At 38.9% G+C, this 18,640-nt stretch overlaps 1 non-coding gene across 1 annotated transcript; it reads left to right on the top strand.

The window, feature by feature from the left end:
- Positions 1-18,213: 18,213 nt before the first annotated feature.
- On the top strand, positions 18,214-18,354 carry LOC123458072. Its single transcript, XR_006635378.1, has one exon. It is a non-coding gene; the product is annotated as a U4 spliceosomal RNA (small nuclear RNA).
- Positions 18,355-18,640: the final 286 nt, after the last annotated feature.

Here is an 18,640-nt window from a genome sequence, read left to right as displayed (position 1 = left end):
ATTCCTAATCAGTGCAGCAACCTGCTCTCTCCAGAGGTGATCTTTTTAAGATTCTCTTACTGGGTGAGGCAGTCAGTACTAGACTCTGGGTACAATTCCTCTGTGTTACCTTGTAAATGTGCTGATGGTGATTGGATCTTGGAATGTTCACATCAATTATATCTTCTCAGTCATTTAAAATATCTGCTGCATTTGTCTATCAGAATTTCTAAAGTTATTAGTGTAGATAATAAGAGCTTATTTGAATAAGGTCTATACTAAGGCTATAGTAAGAGGGGTATATGATATCATCTGTTTTGGGTTACAAATGAGAGAAAAATGTCCTTTTCCTAAAAATTCCAGGAAGTACTTGTGGTTGATACTTACTTACATTCTATATGGTCAGGCTAATATCCTGTATGAAAGCATGAGAAAGTTAGAATTGATTTGGCCTGTCAGTGCGATGGAAAAAGTTTAGTCTTTTGTCTAATAATACCACTCTATTACAGCCATTTCTAAAGAAAATGATGTGAATTCTTGGTTACTTGATAAAACAAATCCTGCCTTTTATCACTAAACAATGTGAGTTTAGAAATGTGGGCTAAGCAATTGGGAGAGCAAAGTTCTCAATAGTACTGGCCTTTTTTTCCCCCCATTTAATTGTGAAAGAAAATAAAAAGTCATTAGAGTTAAACAAAATTTTCTCTCTTTCTTCCAGAGTCTGTTTTTTCTTCCTTCCTTACTGGGTCTTAGATAAAAATGGGTCTGATTGTGGGTGGTGGGGCTTATTTGGGCCACTTGTCTCTATTCCATGTGGTATTCTGTCTCCTAGTAGGCTGTCACAGGCCTCTTTATCTTAAAGCTTTGGAGAAGAGAAAAAGAAAAAGAAAAAGAAAAAAAAAAACCTAGGAAAAGCCTTAGGATATAAGTGTTTTTCATACCTCTACCTACTATGGATAAAGTCCACAGTTAAATCAAGAGTCAATGAAGACATAGACCCATTTTCTTTCTTTCTTTTCTTTCTTTTTTTCTTTTTTTTGGTTTTCTGAGGCGAGGTCTCATGCTAGCTCAGGCTGACTTGGAATTCACTATGTAATATCAGGGTGGCCTTGAACTCTTGGCAATCCTCCTACCTCTGATTCCTGAGTGCTGGGATTAAAGGCATAAGCCACCATGCCTAGCTAGACCCATTTTCTTGGTGAGAGGAGCTGAAAAGTCTCACTGCTACAGGGTGCATGTGTACATATGGGAACAAAAATAATTTATAGCCATTTTTTATCACTCACCAGGCATTTCAGCCTCATTCCACAACACAGCATTTGCCTGTGTTTAGGCCCTGGTCTTTTGCAGTATGTTGCACTCTGGGTGGGACGTTAGTGATGTTGTATGAATAGAAGCTTGACAGAGTCTGTACAGTAGCAGTTGTCGGCTTTTACTGTTTTATCAGCACTGTGAAAGCATGCCTAGCTAGCCTTACTGGAGACCAAGTCATATGTCCCCATCTTCCTGTCGCTGCCATTAACAGACAGCTTCCTGCTGACATAGGTTTCTGTCAGCCAAAATGAGAATCAGGGAAACCTAGGGAAGCCGAGCCTATTGCCCTGACTGAAGTTTACCCAAATAAATACTTATTCTTTCAAGGTACTTAGTTTTAGATAGTTAATTAAATATTGTCATGGTTTAAAAAAACAGCTGACACAGAGAGGACTAGCTGATGGATACCTATTTTAGGCATGCTTATTTTTAGTTCTTTTGTCATTCTTCTCAGGACTCCAAGTCTATAAATAAAGTGACAGCTTGGCCTGACTTGGATCATGTGCTCTGGCTAGAAGTGAGACCATTGCCTTGATTGCCACTTCCATGGACAACACTTCCTTTGTGGAGGATGTACTAATTCCTTTTATAAAAAGAGACACAAGTAATTTTGGTTTGCCATAAATACAAGAATCTTTACTAAATAATGCTGAATATTTGTCTAGAAGGTGTTTTATGACATGGTCAAATAATGAAATGTTATACTGTTTGAAAGGAAAAATGATTTTCTTCTCAAGCCTGCTTGACTCAGCACTCATCTAGTCATTCAACCAGCACTTTCTGCTTTGTACCCATGTACAAGGAACTGATCAAAGGCTATATCTAGAATTGGCTATTTCTAGGAAGGATTTGGAAACCCTATATATCCCAGATCCACATAATTACATAGTGTTAGTATAGTTCAGCTTTATTAATATTTATGTATTCCTAACAGTTTAAATACTTTAACATTGTTCATTGGCTAAGCATGGGGAAAGTGTGTAACACTGGCAATAGATCAGTATAAGTAAATTTAATAGTGATTCAATACTGACTTTTATTTATATGTTATCTGAGCCTGTAGTGTAATTTTAAAATATTTTGCCTCTAATTCAGAATCCATTTAATTTATTTTTTAATAATTATTTTATTTATTTTTTAAGATTTTATTTTTCTTTATTAAAGTCAGACAGAGAGGGAGAGAGTGAGAATGGGTGCACCAGGGCTTCCAGCCACTGCAAACAAACTCCATACGTATGCGCCACCATATCTATCTGGCTTATGTGGGACCTGGAGAATTGAACCTGGGTCCTTAAGCTTTGCAGATATGTGCCTTAGCTGCTAAGCCATCTCTCAGGCCCTTATTTTATTTATTTGAGAGAAAGAGAGAGAGAGAGAGAGAATGGGTGCACCAGGACCTTCAGCTGCTGCAAAACTATAGACACTTGTGCCATCTTGTGCAACTGGCTCACATAGGTCACTCTAGTCCAGGCTGACCTTGAATTCACTCTGTATTCTCAGGGTGGCCTCCAACTCACAGAGATTCTCCTACCTCTGACTCCCAAGTACTGGGATTAAAGGCAAGTGCCACCATGCCCAGCTTTAACTAACCTTTATTCTGAAAGAGTGCCTCCATCTGTTTGACAGTAGTATTTTTATTTATTTATTTGAGAGAAAGAAGGAGAGAGAGAGAGAGAGAGAGAGAGAGAGAGAGAGAGAGAGAGAGAGAGAAGAAATAGTGGACACACCAGGGCATCCAGCCACTGAAAATGAACTACAGATGCATGTGTCACCTTGTGCATCTGGCTTACTTAGGTCCTGGGGAATCAAACCTGGGTTCTTTGGCTTTGCAGGTAGACACCTTAACTGCTAAGCCATCTCTACAGCCTGACACTGGTGTTTTTGAGGATGATAGTCACCTTTCTACATGTAATGTTACTAATATTTCCTCATTTCAGTATTTCTGATAGGAATAGTGCATTAGTACCATTGATTTGAATCATGTGAGGAGAAGCATGATGTCCCTATGCTCCTCTTTGATGGTACTTCTGATCACTTGGTCAAAGTGATCAATGGCTTTGTTATATATTTATAGTACCTGCTGTTTTCCATTTAGTAAGCCATTTGTGGGAAGATATTTTAGCTTTATTTTTACTATTGCTCAATGTGACTTATGCTTATTATTGGGGTATAGTGTGCTGGAATCATTAAAAATCAGCTTTAAGAGTTTGGTGTGGTGGTTCACATATATAATCCCAGCCCTCTGAAGGCTGAAGTAGGAGGATTGCAGTGAATTTAAGGACAGTCTGGGCTACAGAGTGACTTCCTTGTCAGCTTGGGCTAGAACGGGATCTTGCCTCAATAACGAGAGCAAAGACAAAAAATAAACTCTACAATTTATTTTAAATTGTACAGTTAATTATTGTCAGCCATAATGATTCTACCATGCTACAGGACTTTAGAAGTTATTCATATCTGACTCCACCCCAACACTGACTAAACATCTTGTCATCCTTTTGAAGATCATGCTTCCTTTCCAAACATTACTCCCATATTTAGTATTCATCGATATATCTTGCTTGAATGAATCTTTCCCTTTGTAGCAGACAGCTTCAGGTTCACTGAGATGAACTTCCAGACCACGCACAGTTATGGAGGAAGGGATGCTTATTGAAGATTACAGATCCAGAGGAAGTTCCATAAATGACAGAAGAAGTTGGCCTGCCTTCACAGGACCAAGCAGAGAGAGAGAAGCACAAGACAAAAGCCAAAAGCCACACAGCACAGCACACTTCAGGAACTCCAGCTAGGCACACTTTGTACATCTTTAAATTGAAACCTGAAACCCACCACCAAACCTTAAGATCCACCCAGTGACACTGCCTCCAGTCAAGTGTCTATAAGTGCAAACTACAAACAAATAAAAAACTGAATATACTGGGGGCCATCTATTCAAACCACCACACTGTTGATGATTATAAATGACACTTTTATAACTCCAGTACCTTCTATCCTTACCTTCAGCATTCACCAGTCTTCTATAAGCAAAAAGGTTTCTCTTGATTATAGATTTCTATAAGCATATATTATTTGTGTTCTGACTCACAGATACCAACTTTTTTAAAGCTCTTATAATCCATTGCTATACTACTTTTGGTCTGTGGGTACCCTTCAGGTTATATCTCATGTTCTTAGGACATTTCCCCATTGGGTGTGTGTGTGTGTGTGTGTGTGTGTGTGTGTGTGTGTGTGCATGTGTGGTGTTGGAGATTGGACCCAGGACTTTGCACATGCTAGTGAAGAGTTCTACCATTGGGCTATATTTCCAGTACCTACATCACATTTTGTAGTACTTTCTTACTTTCTGCCATGACAAATTTACAAAATTTAGGTTTGACAATCTAAATCATATATTACATGTGGATACAATGTTTTGCTCAATTGAACATTTTAAGTAAAAAGATTCCATTGCATTTTTCATTTTTTTTCACACATTGTAGTACCAAAGGGAACTGTGCTATCAGCTAATGTCATGTCTAATATAAAATACAATAATTTTGTTTACATAAGAAGTTGTCCTCTAGAGCTGGTGAGATGGCTTGCTTAGTGGTTAAGGCACTTGCATGTGAAGCCTAATGACCCATGTTCAATTCTCCAGGTCCCAAGTAAGCCAGGTGCACAAGATGGCGGCACATGTGTCTGGAGTTGGTTTGCAGTGGCTAGAGGCCCTGGCATGCCCATTCTCTCTCTGTCTCTCCCCCCACCTCCCCACAATCTCAAATATATAAAAAGTTAAAAAAAGAAAAAAGAAAAGAGAAGCTGTCCTCTAGAGGGCTCGGATATAGCTCACTTGGTAGATTGGACAAAACCCTGGGTTTGATTCTTAGGATCACATAAACCAGGCAAGATGGTATAAGTTTATAATCCTAACACTCAGAAGGTAGAGGAAAAGCTCATGGTTATCCTTGGCTACATTGTGAGTTTGATACCAGTGTGGGCTACATGAAATCCTATCTTTCAAATGTGATAACTTACCAAAGAGCTGCCTGCATGTAGCCTCCCAAGTATAGCCCTGCACCCGAAAAAAATCCATTGTTGCTACCTCAAATTTGTATCATTTTACAAAACAATCAGTTGTAAATTATGGAAAAATTTAAAGTATTTTAAGAAATTCTTGCTTTGTACATGTTAAAAAGCTTTATCTTCTGTGTAGTCTAGATGTGATATTGCCTATTCAAAAAGAACTCTTGAGGCTGGAGAGATGTCTTGGTGGTTAAAGCACTTGCCTGGGAAGCCTAATGACTCATTTTTGACTCTCTAGATCCCATGTAAGCCAGACCCACAACGGTGAGACAGGTACTAAGTCGCATATCTCCACGAGGTAACACAAGTGTCTGGAGTTTAATTGCAGTGGCTGAGGCCCTGGCACTCTCTCTGTCTCTTTCTAAAAAGGTAAGTTCAAATTAAAACATAAAATAAAAAAATAAATCTTCACATAAATATGGTTAAAAACCTAAAGCTTTGGGCTGGAGGAATGGTTTAGGGGTTAAGGCATTTGCCTGCAAAGCCAAAGCACCCAGGTTTGATTCCCCAGTACACACGTTAGCCAGATGCACAAGGGGGCGCACACATCTAGAGTTTGCAGTGGCTGGAGGCCCTGGCATGCCCATTCTCTGTCTCTCTCCCTCCCTGACTCCCTCCCTCCTTCTCTGTGAAATAAATAAAATAAAAACAAAACCTTTTTAAAAGAACAAATAAAGCTTTGAAGATAGAATCTCTGAAAAGGAGGTTAACTCATAGGACTCAACATAGAAAAGTTTTCATTTTCTTATTGTTTTGTCATGTTAGGATACTTTAAATAAGTTATTTTAGATTATTGAGAACTTTTGTCCTAGATATTTCATTTTTCATTTTTATAATTCAACATCCTATTAATATTTCATATTAATTGTCAAATTCTTTCATGTGGGAATTTTTATTTTACTTTGATGTTTTTCTTCTCTTACTACATTTTCTTGTCAACTATGGTTACATGAAAGAGAAAATAAAAGTTATTGGGCTCAGAGAAGCTTGTCTAAGTGTCAGAGGTCTTAAGTTAATGGACATATCCCTTTTACCAAATTAGTAGAATGTTGTTTAGAGTCCTTCAGAGATATGTATATTTCTTGAACAGTGCACAATACCCTCAATAATTATATGACTGCATGAAAAAAATGTGAAATAGTATGTGTGATTAAAATGTACTTTAAAAATTAATTTGGTAAGTTTTATAAAGCATTTGCCATGTACCTCACACTGTGTTATTTTAGGGCATAAAACAGTCCCATCATTTTCATCCCAATGTAACAGTTAAGCCTTTGGGGGAGCATAAGACAATTATGAGGCACATTTGGTAATAGTTCCACTGAGATCCCCTGGATTTGGTGTTTAAGTAGGGCTGCTTCTTGGACAAGACTGTGCTTCTCAATCATTTTCAGACCATACTACTTAGCGACTGTTATGTGTCTGAAGCTTATAGCTTAATGAATATTATCTCATACCACTTCTGAGGGACAGAAACCCTGGAGTGGTTAGCTGTGTGGATCTTGGTTAGGGGCCCTCTTGTGGTTCCTGTCTCATGGAGGGTAATGGGACAGAGCTCCTGATTCCAGGCTCACTTCTGTTACTGCAGGCAGGTCTCAGTTCTGTGGCTACTGGCCAGAGGCTTCATTTCTTCTCTGTTCACAGGGCTATTCACAGCACAGATGTCTACTTCCTCCACAGTAGATGATTTAAGAGGAAAACAGCTGAGTTCTTTATAAAAAATAAAATAGCCGGGCATGGTGGCTCACACCTTTAATTCCAGCACTCAGGAGGCAGAGGTAGGATCATCGCTGTGAGTTTGAGGGCACTCTGAGACTACATAGTGAATTCCAGGTCAGCCTGGGCCAGAGTGAGACCCTGCCTTGAAAAAACAAAAATAAATAAATAAATAAATAAAATAGGGGCTGGGTGTGGTGGTATACACCTTAATCCCAGTACTCGGGAGGCAGAGGTAGGAGAATCACCATGAGTTTGAGGCCACCCTGAGACTATATAGTGAATTCCAGGTCAGCCTGAGCTAGAGTGAAACCCTACCTCGAAAAAAAAAAAAAGTCATAATATATATGTTGGACATACAGACATATCCTTACAAATGCAGAAGAGACCACATAAAACTGTAACTACTAAGGACTGACTACCAGAGAATAAAATAAATGGGTCACATTTACCTTGGGCTCAGAATTTAAGAAGGCCTTTTTGGTGGAGTAGGACACTGCTTGCAAGCCCCTTCTTTGTGATGCTGTGAGTTCTGAGAAGGCAACATAATTTCTTATAACTTAGTCTTTAGGTTCACATTATGTCTTCAACATGATGAGCAATGCTATTTCTGGGAAGAATTTCAGATTGTTTCTGTGCCAAACATATAAGTTCTACTGAACTCAGCAAACATCTAAAAAATAAATTATAAAAGGTCTTGTTGATGCAATTAGTTTAGTATTTGATGTATTTCATACCTTTAAGTTTAATCATGTTAGAACAACAGATGACATTTTAGTCTCTTAAGTTTGTCACAACTCTTATTTTGTTTCTTTGGTAGTGTATCAGAGACTTTCACAACCTGAAATGACTATGCCTTTCCTCACTTTGTTGGAATATGAAGATGTGTAGCTTACCTTTCCTCCACATCTAAGAAGCATATGTTGAGAAATAGTTTATTCTTGACAACTGACTCAACTTCTAGGGATCAGCTGGCACTGGAGTAAACCACACTCAAGGGAGCAAATTTTGCTCTGTTTTAGCCAATAATTGCCATGGGAAATACAAGTGCAGGGTTGGAGATTCCATCCATTTTCCTACAAACAATATGATTTCATTCTCCTTTATGACTGAATAATAACTCCACTTTGTATTTAAACTACATTTTATATATCCAATCAAACAGGCACCTAGGCTGAATGAAAAAATACTACAGTAAACATGAACAAGTCTCTGTGCACAGTGTGTTGAATTAGAATCCTTTGGGTGGACACCTATGACTAGTATGGCTGGCCCATGGTAGTTCTACTTTTAGCTTTTTGAGGAACCTCTACACTGATTTTTATAGGGGCTGAGCAAGTTCATATTCTCACAGCAGTGCATAGGGGTTCCAGTCTCCCACATCCTCACCAGCATCTGTTGTGCTTGCTTGATGATTGCCATGCTGACTTGGGTGAGATGGAATCTCCATATGCTTTAATTTGTGTTTCCCTGATGACTAATGGTGTTAACTATAATTTCATATACTTACTACCCATTTATGTTTCTTCTCCTTCTCCTTCTTCTTCTTTCTCCTCCAACTCCTCCTCCTCCTCCTCCTCTTCTTCTTCTTCTTTTTGGTTTTGCAAGGTAGGGTCTCACTCTAGCCCAGGCTGACCTGGAATTCACTGTGTAGTCTCAGAGTGGCCTCGAACTCACGATGATCCTCCTACCTCTGCCTCCCGAGTGCTGGGGTTAAAGGCGTGCGCCACCACACCCCGCATATGTTTCTTCTTTTTAAGATAGTTTGCTTAATTATTTTGCCCATTTAATTGTTAGATGATTTGTATTTTGGGTGTTTGATTTTGATTTCTTTATAGATTTGGCATATGAATCCATTGTTAGAATATGTAGCTGACAAAGGCTTTTGCCCATTGTGCAGGGCATCTTTTCACTATCATGGTAGTTTCCTTTGCTGTGCAGAAGCTTTTTTGAAATTTTGTGTGTGTTCATATGTGTGTGGTCCCACATGTGTAGAGGTCAGAGGACAAGTGTTAATCTTGCCTCCCACCTTCTACGAGACAGGATCTCTTCGAGTAACTGCCCATTCAGTATTGAATTTTGATGCCTTCTCTCAGCCCCTCATTCCATTGAGAAAATTTTCTGGCTGCCTTGACTCTCAATTGCTGTGATGTGGAAAAGTGTTCCTTGCTTCTCAGCCACCATCATGGCTCTAACTCTAAGAGGGCTAGGGTTAGGGAAAGCAAGAAAATAACACTGTTTAGACCAAAAATTATTCATCTTCAGACTCAAATTGATGCTTGAACTGTCATAAACCAGAATGCAGTAGGATACAGGAGAGACAGGTCCAGGTAACCTGAGGTTGCCACAGGATGTAATGATTTGAGAGTATATAAGTAGACATTAAGCAATGTAATGTGTCTGAAGCCTGACTAGAACCAGGACCAACAAGGATGAGTCAACTGCTGTGAATGAATTTTGTGCATCAGACTGTTTGAGACCTGGCTTGTGTTGTGATTCTGACAACAAGAAGGAATGCAGGGATGGGCTCTGAAGATTCCATCTTGCTCACTGGAAGCCTAAACATCACGGGCTGATTAGGTTCCAGTGTACCCCTGTTCTTTAGAGGCTCCTGTAGGAGATGGTGGACTTCCTTCCTAATGTTGTTTGTGAATTCTCAAATAACTGATTGGAAACAGAGGAGAGATAATTGTATTTTTTTTTTTTTTTTTTTTTATTTGAGAGCGACAGACACAGAGAGAAAGACAGATAGAGGGAGAGAGAGAGAATGGGCGCGCCAGGGCTTCCAGCCTCTGCAAACGAACTCCAGACGCGTGCGCCCCCTTGTGCATCTGGCTAACGTGGGATCTGGGGAACCGAGCCTCGAACCGGGGTCCTTAGGCTTCACAGGCAAGTGCTTAACGGCTAAGCCATCTCTCCAGCCCCGAGATAATTGTATTTTTATCTGAGCTTGTTGAAGATGGTCATAAGGGGTATAAAGTTATGTAAGGGAAAGAAAAAAAAGTAAAATAGCAAGATCTGGCCTGTTAAAGAGTTAGAGATGTCGCCCTGGGAAAATTAATTTAAACTGAGATTAGAAAGGTGAACAGTAACCAAGGGCAGGAAGTGACCTCCAGGTAGAAAGAATGCCATATGATATAGCCCTGAGGTGGGAAGAGTCTTTATGCAGTTGAGGAAAACTGAAAACATGCAGAAATAGAAGGTTATATTTGTGGAGCCAGAGCCATGTTGGAGAGGACCTTGAAGCCACTGTTAATGAAGCTGACCTTTAGTTCTGAGGCTGGTATTAAATAGGAGCATAGTATGACCAACTTTACTGTCAGCCTTAAATTTTTTTAACTATATGTGGAAAAAGATCATAAATCATAAATGTGCAGTTTGGTGAATTTACCGAGTGAAATCTGTAACCAGTATCCAGATCAAGTGCTGAAGCCCCACCCTTCCAGCAGTGCTTCTTCCTGTCATTGTCTCCTGCTGACATATCCCTGTCTTGACCCTCAGTATCACAAGTGCATTTTGATGAATTTTGAACTTCATATGCATAGAATTAGGGTTCTCCAGATAAATAGAACCAATAAAATGAGTTGGTATTAAAAAGAAAATTTTGGGCTGGAAAGATGACTGGAAAGTGGTTAAGGCACTTGGCTATAAACCCTAAGGACCCAAGTACCCACCAGATGCATAAGGTGGCATATGTGTCTGAAGTTCACTTGCAGCGGTTGGAGGCCCTGGCATGCATATTCTTTCTATTTCTCTCCCTCTTAAATAAATAAATAAATATTTAAAAACAATTTATTGGATTAGTTTATGACAGTCAAACAATAGCTGTCTGCAGGCTTGAGAGTCAGAGAATCCAGTAGCTGCTCAGTCCACCAGGCTGGATGCCTCAGCAGTTCCAGTCCAGCCATGAAGACCCGGAGGATTCCTGAAGAGCTGCTGGTCTTCAGCCCACATTAGAAAGCTGATGAAACTTTGTTCCAGTGCTGCTGAGGGACAGGATGCATGCATGAGTGAATAGTGAGGGCATCCAAGTAAAAGGCACTCACGAGGGAGTAGCACAGGCAGCCAGAAGAAAAGGGGCTGCGTTCTCTCCGAGATTCTTTATTTATTGTCCACCACTAAGAGGGCTGCCGTCTCTGGAGACAGGACTTCCTCCTTCAGTTAATCCTTCCTGGAAACATCATCAGAGACCCATTCAAGAGGAATGTCTATGGATTCCTAATCTGATCAAGTTGACAATAGAATTTAACCAAACAATATCTTCTTATATTCTGCTTAACAAAATTCCCAATGAACAAGGTCACAACTGTAACAGAACTATCCCACTGTTTGGTATGCATCACTCAGCACCCATTGGTGAGATTCCATCAGGGTCTGCCTGTAGCTCATTTCCCACATCCCATGTACAACTCTGGGGCATCCTTTCCACCATTATGGATGTTTTGGTGTGCTCTTGGGTAATATTAGGAATAATTCTGTGTGGAATGTTCTTGTGCATGGATTTCTGAGTACACTAGGTTAATGTAGTTTCTGTGGGAGAATTAAATGGAGGGAATACAAGGACAGTCCTAAAAAACCATGGAGACTCTTTTGGACTGGTCCAGGGACTGAGGTGATGGAAGCTTGGATGTGGGATTAGCAGTGAAGATGACAAACTGATGGGCCTTTGAGCTGTTTAGAAATATTTACTTAGAAGCATTATTATTGGGTCTAGGGAATGACTGGAAGGCAAATATCAATAGAAGATCTAAAGTTTCTGATATTTTTTATGTAGGAATTGACTTTTCATTAATTATTAGCCTCTATGGTTTTACTCACCTGAAAACCATTTGTGGAAGTATATGAGTTATCATGATTTGAGTTCAGAGTTTTGAATTTAAATGAGTGATGATTTTAGAAAGTCAACTAAAACAAGTTGTAACTATTTGCATATAGTTTAAAAAAATTTTAATTACTCTAATCTTAGGCTTACAGATAGATATTTATATCTTCTACTTAAAATAGGTTTAAATATACTTTTTAGTGATATTACAACTAAAAAGAGTGTTCAAATAAAAACCATGTAGATAGATAGGGACTAGATTTCTATGCCTAAGGGAATTCAAGCATTTTTCACTTTTGTCATGGCTTGATAGAGATTGAATTATATCACTTGATGGCTGGATATTGTGTAAAATAAATTGTTCTCAATCCAATTTCTTATAGACCAATGCTTTCATCTCCCAAATTGCTATTGCAATAGCTACCTTATTGGCGGTCCTAGCAATTGGGGACCAAGCTGAGTGAGCAGAACTCAACCATTGATTTATCTCTGAGTATGGATTTAGATACAGCTTGAGATGCTTAAGTAGAAAGCAGTGTGGGAAGTTCCACTACCTCTTCTGCTGAAGTCAAGACTTATTTTATAGAATAAAACTATACATGACCCTTCAATGAGGCTTAGATTAGTAAGAAATGAAATGAATTGCAAAAGATTCTTGGAGTCTTGCTTAATATTGGTTATTATTTTTCTTTGCAAATTATAATAGATTGTCCATTGGAAAAGAAAATAGCTAAAGTTTTGAAATTTTATTTTTGTTTATTTTTATTTATTTATTTGAGAGTGACAGACAGAAAGAGAAAGAGGCAGATATATATATATAGAGAATGGGTGTGCCAGGGCCTCCAGCCACTCCAGACACGTGCGCCCCCTTGTGCCTCTGGCTAATGTGGGTCCTGGGGAATCCAGCCTTGAGCTGAGTTCTTTAGGCTTCACAGGCAAGCACTTAACTGCTAAACCATCTCTCCAGCCCCAGAAAACAGCTAATTTGAATCTAGGTGTAGCCTTGTTTTAGACAGTAATGCTTTTATTTATTTCTTCAGAATGATATTGTCATTGAAAAAAATTCATGGCATATGTTGTTTTTATTCAATTTTATTGGTAATTTGGCTTTTAACCTTATTCTCTGCATTTCTTTCCACCACCATGGCACAGTAGGAAGAGTAGTGGGTACCAAGGGAGGCATGGATTATAAAACATGGTTTGCATTCTCATGTCACCCAGTCTTAAATATTTTCATATAGAAAATCATAATTGTCTTTTGAAAATATGTATATTGCATTTGTTATGGTTTGCATGCTAAATTTCCCCTAAAGTCCTATGTATTGAAGACAGCTAGTGGTGAAACCTTTCAGAGGCATGGCCTAAGCAGGTCATTGGGCACATGCCCAGGAAGAGGATACTGGGATCCCAGCCTAATTTCTCTCTACTTGCTCCTGGAATGTACCACTGCTCTACCCTTAGGTACTCCCTGCCCTGATATTCTAAATCAGGCACAGAAACACTGGAGCCCAGTGACCATCGGATGGTCACCTCTGAAACTGCGAGCCCAAATAAATTCTTTAAATTATTTTTTTAAAGTATTAAATCACTATGACAGAAATCTAACTAACACAGTAATTACTTGTATATTTTTTAAAAGCCTATGTCTAATCTAATATCTGGGCTTGTTGACTAGGTAAGGTGTGGGCTGGTTGGAAGTGGGTTTGGTGGTGTACATGAAGTGCCTGTTAGGAATTACTACATCCATCCATCTGCCCTTGATTAACCAAGAGTCCTGATATAGGGTTATGGGCTCAAAAATCATCTTAGCTAGATAACAGGTCAGTGCTCCTCAACTGCACATACACATTGTAGTTTTACTGGATCATTTTTCCTCTGTTGACCAAATATTTCAGGTAAAAAAAAGGTTGTTAGTTTTGGCCACTTATTGAAGCTGCTTCCTAAAATAATTGGTTTAAGTTTTTAATAAAAATGAGTAATTATTGACATATCATATAGACATTATATGAGCTATGGTACACGATTATGAGTTCTGATCAGAAATTTGTTTAGTCTTACTGTGTAATTGTGACTGAGTAGACAGGGTTTAAGTCATGGGAGGATCTTTACTGTGGCTTCAGAGTTTGACTATTTCTCTTCTATACTGGAAATATAGATTCATGCCAAGTTTTTTTTTTTTTAATTTTATTTATTTATTTGAGAGCGATAGACACAGAGAGAAAGACAGATAGAGGGAGAGAGAGAGAATGGGCGTGCCAGGGCTTCCAGCCTCTGCAAACGAACTCCAGACGCGTGCGTCCCTTGTGCATCTGGCTAACGTGGGACCTGGGGAACCGAGCCTCGAACCGGGGTCCTTAGGCTTCACAGGCAAGCGCTTAACCGCTAAGCCATCTCTCCAGCCCCTCATGCCAAGTTTATAATGATGGTTATCAAATAAACTTGTAGAGGTCAAAGGGTTCCATTTGTAATTGAGAAAGAATTGAAAGATTTGTAATTGAGAAAGAATTCCATTGCACTTCCCACCAAATGCTGTCAGTAGGAGAACATGGAGAAGAATGAAAAAAAGAGTGCTGGTATATTCAGAGTTGTAGAATAGCTTTGTATTTTCACATAAAATTGAGTGAACCTGGCATAGGTTATTTGAGAAAAAGACTCATGGGAATATGTCATGGGAATGTGTTTTCAAACACAGATCCAAAACAGAGACAGGAAGGTGCATGCTTCTTAGGTAAAAGTCACCCATCCAAATTATAGACCAAGACAATGCTGTTGGGTGCTTGGTTTTGAGGCATGCAGATAAGAGGTAGAAAATCCCACTATGAGGAGTGCTGACACATTTATAGTGAAGACTTATCCACAATAGTTCAAGTGCAAGTCCATTTACTAAGTCTAGGAACCAGGGTGAGACTTTGACCAGCCACAAGACAAGTTCCACTTGGCAAATGCAGTTTCCAAGGATAGGGAGTGTTAGGTTTATAACTGGGCTAAAATCTGTTGATACAGGTTAAGTGGCTCCAGTGGAGCATGCTTGAGAGTGTTCTAAAGTGAAGAGCTCTCACTTTAACACAAAAATATCAGTAGAACCAATAAGGACAGAGTAATAATGTTAGAGCAAAGTAGCACCAATGCACCATAAAGATGTCAAGAAGCAGTGTGCTTGTAAGACTGTCCTACCCCAAGCTATCAAAATAGATGCTGGGAGCATGCTATAAGATGCGATGTACAACGAGGTAGTAATCTCAGGCTTTTACAGAAATTTAATTTATTTACATTTGACTAATATACATATAGCATGATAGAAGCAGTGGTTCTCATCCCTGATTGTGCATTAGCATCATGCACAGACTATCATTTATGTATTTGTGTGTGTGTGTGTGCACCACAGCATGTGTAGAGGTCAGAGGAAAACTTTGAGGTATCTGTGCTCCACCTTCTTTGAGACCAGAAATGTTGCAGCTGCTAACAAACTGCTTTCCTGCAAAGGAAGCTGGTTCAATGTCATTTTGTATCCAGCTTTACTTTACATGAGTACTGGGAAATTGAACCTAGGCCAGCAGACTTTGCAAGCATCTACATCTACCCAGATAAGAGCACTGTTGACTCCTCTGTATTGGCCTCAGCACAGGCTAATTGAAATTGCTGTCTCTGGGGTGTTTATAGAAGCAGCAGTTGGTTTTAAGCTTCCAGGTGATACCAACATACAACAAAGTTTGCAAATAAGAACCTAGGACATTTTAGCACTTAAGGGCAGTTGTGAGCAAAGACCAAAAAGGATTAGATCTAAATTGGAAGGCAGAGTATTGGTCATGATTACCAATTTGATAAGTCACTAATAGGGAATAATGAAGATTAATGTAAGAGGGCATTATTTCAACAGTGAGTCAGTTCTTAGTCCAATACAGGCAGATGCATACCTGTGATTCTGGATTCTTAGAATTTCTTAGAAACTTCTAAATGTTTTGACTGCAATTTTTTTCCCAATGTCTTCTAGTAAGACTGTCTTTTCTTCTTAGGTCATCAAGGAGAAATATGTTTTCTTATTTGTTTGGTTTTATAGTATATTCTTATTTGTGAAAAGGAAGATACCAATGTAAAGTCAAGATAGGCAAGACAAGACATTCTGTCACATAGATATTTGACTTTTCTTTGTTTATGTCCCCAGCCTTCCACTCTGTCATGTGGCTTTAACTGGAGCAATGGGAACTAATGTCTCTTCATTGCATAGGGCACCAACAACCAAAGAAGCAACTCCACTCACTGTTGAACCAGTGATTTTGAGTGTGAATTTACTTACAAAGCATGGTGAGAAGTTACTTACAGGAGCATGGATGACCCAAAGGCAGCTCCATTACTAAAAGGCCCACCCCAGCATACGTGATGACACATGAAAGGCCCAACATTCAGGTAGCTCTACCAAAGGAAGTCTTTCCTTCCCATCAATTAGTTCCTGTTTACACATTCTCCAACACAGGCCTCCTGAATCCTGTATGTTTTGTTAGCTTCCTGAATCATATGAGCATCTAATTTCCATCCAGGAGGGAATGCTACAATTTGTAGAAAATTGCTGCGCACACACTCAGAATCATGAGGAAGACATAGGTAAAATAAGACTCTTTATCCATAAGAATATGGTGGAGGATACAGGGCTCTAGAGAATTATTAGAAAACATAGAAGAACAGTAATAAAGCTATACACAGGACATATGTAAGGCAGAGAATCTGTGAAGGCTTCCTGTGTGTGTGTGGGAGCTCAGCCTTTGTCTACCAAGATATTAAGAATTAAAACAAAAGAAAGGGCATTTCTGGTAGAAGAGAGAAAACTCATTTTTAGCACCATTTTATTTTTACATTCAAGAAGAAAGAAATTGCTGAGCACCAGGTATATGCGCAAAAAGTAATTTGGGACTTTCATTAGTATTGGAATCACATTTAAGTTTACAGTTCTATGAAAAAAAAAAGAAACTTTCTATATAGAAGTTGTATGTTTTGAATTGTGATTTTTACATATTTTATGCATCATATGCAGAATAGAGCTTCCTAGAAACTTTCAGATATATTTTAAAATATATATTATTTTTTATTGACACTTCCATAATTGTAAACAATATCCCACAGTAATTCCTGCCCTCCTCCCACTTTCCCCTTTGAAACTCAACTCTCTATCATATCCCCTCCCCCTCTCAATCAGTCTCTCTTTTATTTTGATGTCATGATCTTTTCTTCCTTTTATGATGGTCTTGTGTAGGTAGTGTCAGGCACTGTGAGGTCATCAATATCCAGGCCATTTTACATCTGAAGAAGCACATTGTAAGAAGTCCTTTTAGATATATTTTAATATTAACAATAAACATTTAATTAGAGATTACTTCATGCAGGCAATGAGAACTTTACAGGTATCAACCAAAGTATCCTAATGAGCTAGATGAAGTTCTGCATGATAACACAGCAACATGGTTTGTTCAAGGTCATCTGTGAAGTAGCAAATCCAGAATGTGAACCAAGGCTGAGTTCCCCTGCTGGCTCTCATTGACTGTCTTTATTAAAATCCCCATGGCAAAGAATAGAACATGATTGTAAAAGTATTAAAATATTGAGTTTTAATCTTTTTCTGTGTGATAATTTTGCTATTCATCTTTTTTTGGACAATGATAAATGCATGGAAAAGGCTTGATTGGAAAGAAAGTCTGTTGGAAAAAAAAAAAATTACATTCAAACTAATTTTAACAGCATTTGAGGGGTTGAAAGGAGAAGATGTTTCATAGCACAATACTACTTAAAGTTCCTGTCCATAGGAAAGTCCAGAAGGGCTAGGAAAGGGATAGTAGAGGAGATATACAAGACCTGTGGTCACTCTAACTCCTTTCCTGAAAGAGAAATGGATTTTGAGAATTATGGCATATCAAATGTTTGTCAAAGTGCCAGTCTAGGAGGAAGCATGCCAGAAGGGATTTGACAGACTGTATGCTCTGAGGAGCACAGGAACTAGACGCTGTCATGCGTGAGCATGCAGACAATTACAGGAAACAACAACAACGCATTACTCTTGAGGAAAGTCTGCAGGAACACAACCCAGCCAGTATGCACATCCATACCCCACATGTGTCCCCAAGGAAACAACATTATCAAGTAGTAGACACATTCACCAGTCAGGATTAATTTGAAAGTCTTCTTATATATTATGAGGGGTAACATATAGTCCCAAGTTCTATTTTTCTGTATCAGTTTGACATGGGTTTCAATATATTTGGAAAGACAAGTTCATTAAGGAAAAAACACATGAAAATAGGTTTATAATACCTCATCTGAAAACTAGAATTCTCAGCTTTGTGCAGTGGCAGTATTGTAGCCAATGAGGTTTATCTGAGGCACAATTATTGCTACTTAAAAACTTTTATCAATACCCTGCCATGATGACTTGAAATATGGTTGGCACTGGCAATTAAAAAAGGTATATTTATTTATTTGACAGAGAAAGACAGAGGGGGATCGCCAGGGCCTCCAGCCACTGCAAACAAACTCCAGAAGCATGCACCCCCTTGTGCAACTGGCTTATGTGGGTCCTGAGGAGCTTAACCTGGGTCCTTTGGCTTAGCAGGCAAATGCTTTAACTGCTAAGCCATCCCTCCATCCCAGCACTGGCAATTTTTTGATAGTCTATATGGAAAAAGAAGAATTCTTGAAAAAGTGAAAGTGTGTATGTGTGTTTTCAAGACAGGGTCTCACTCTAGCCCAGATTGACCTGAAACT

This window comes from Jaculus jaculus, chromosome 1 (assembly GCF_020740685.1).
Source record: "Jaculus jaculus isolate mJacJac1 chromosome 1, mJacJac1.mat.Y.cur, whole genome shotgun sequence".
Lineage (NCBI taxonomy): Eukaryota > Metazoa > Chordata > Mammalia > Rodentia > Dipodidae > Jaculus > Jaculus jaculus.
The sequence above is the reverse complement of the archived record's forward strand: the minus strand, read 5'-3'. Positions and strand labels throughout refer to the sequence as shown.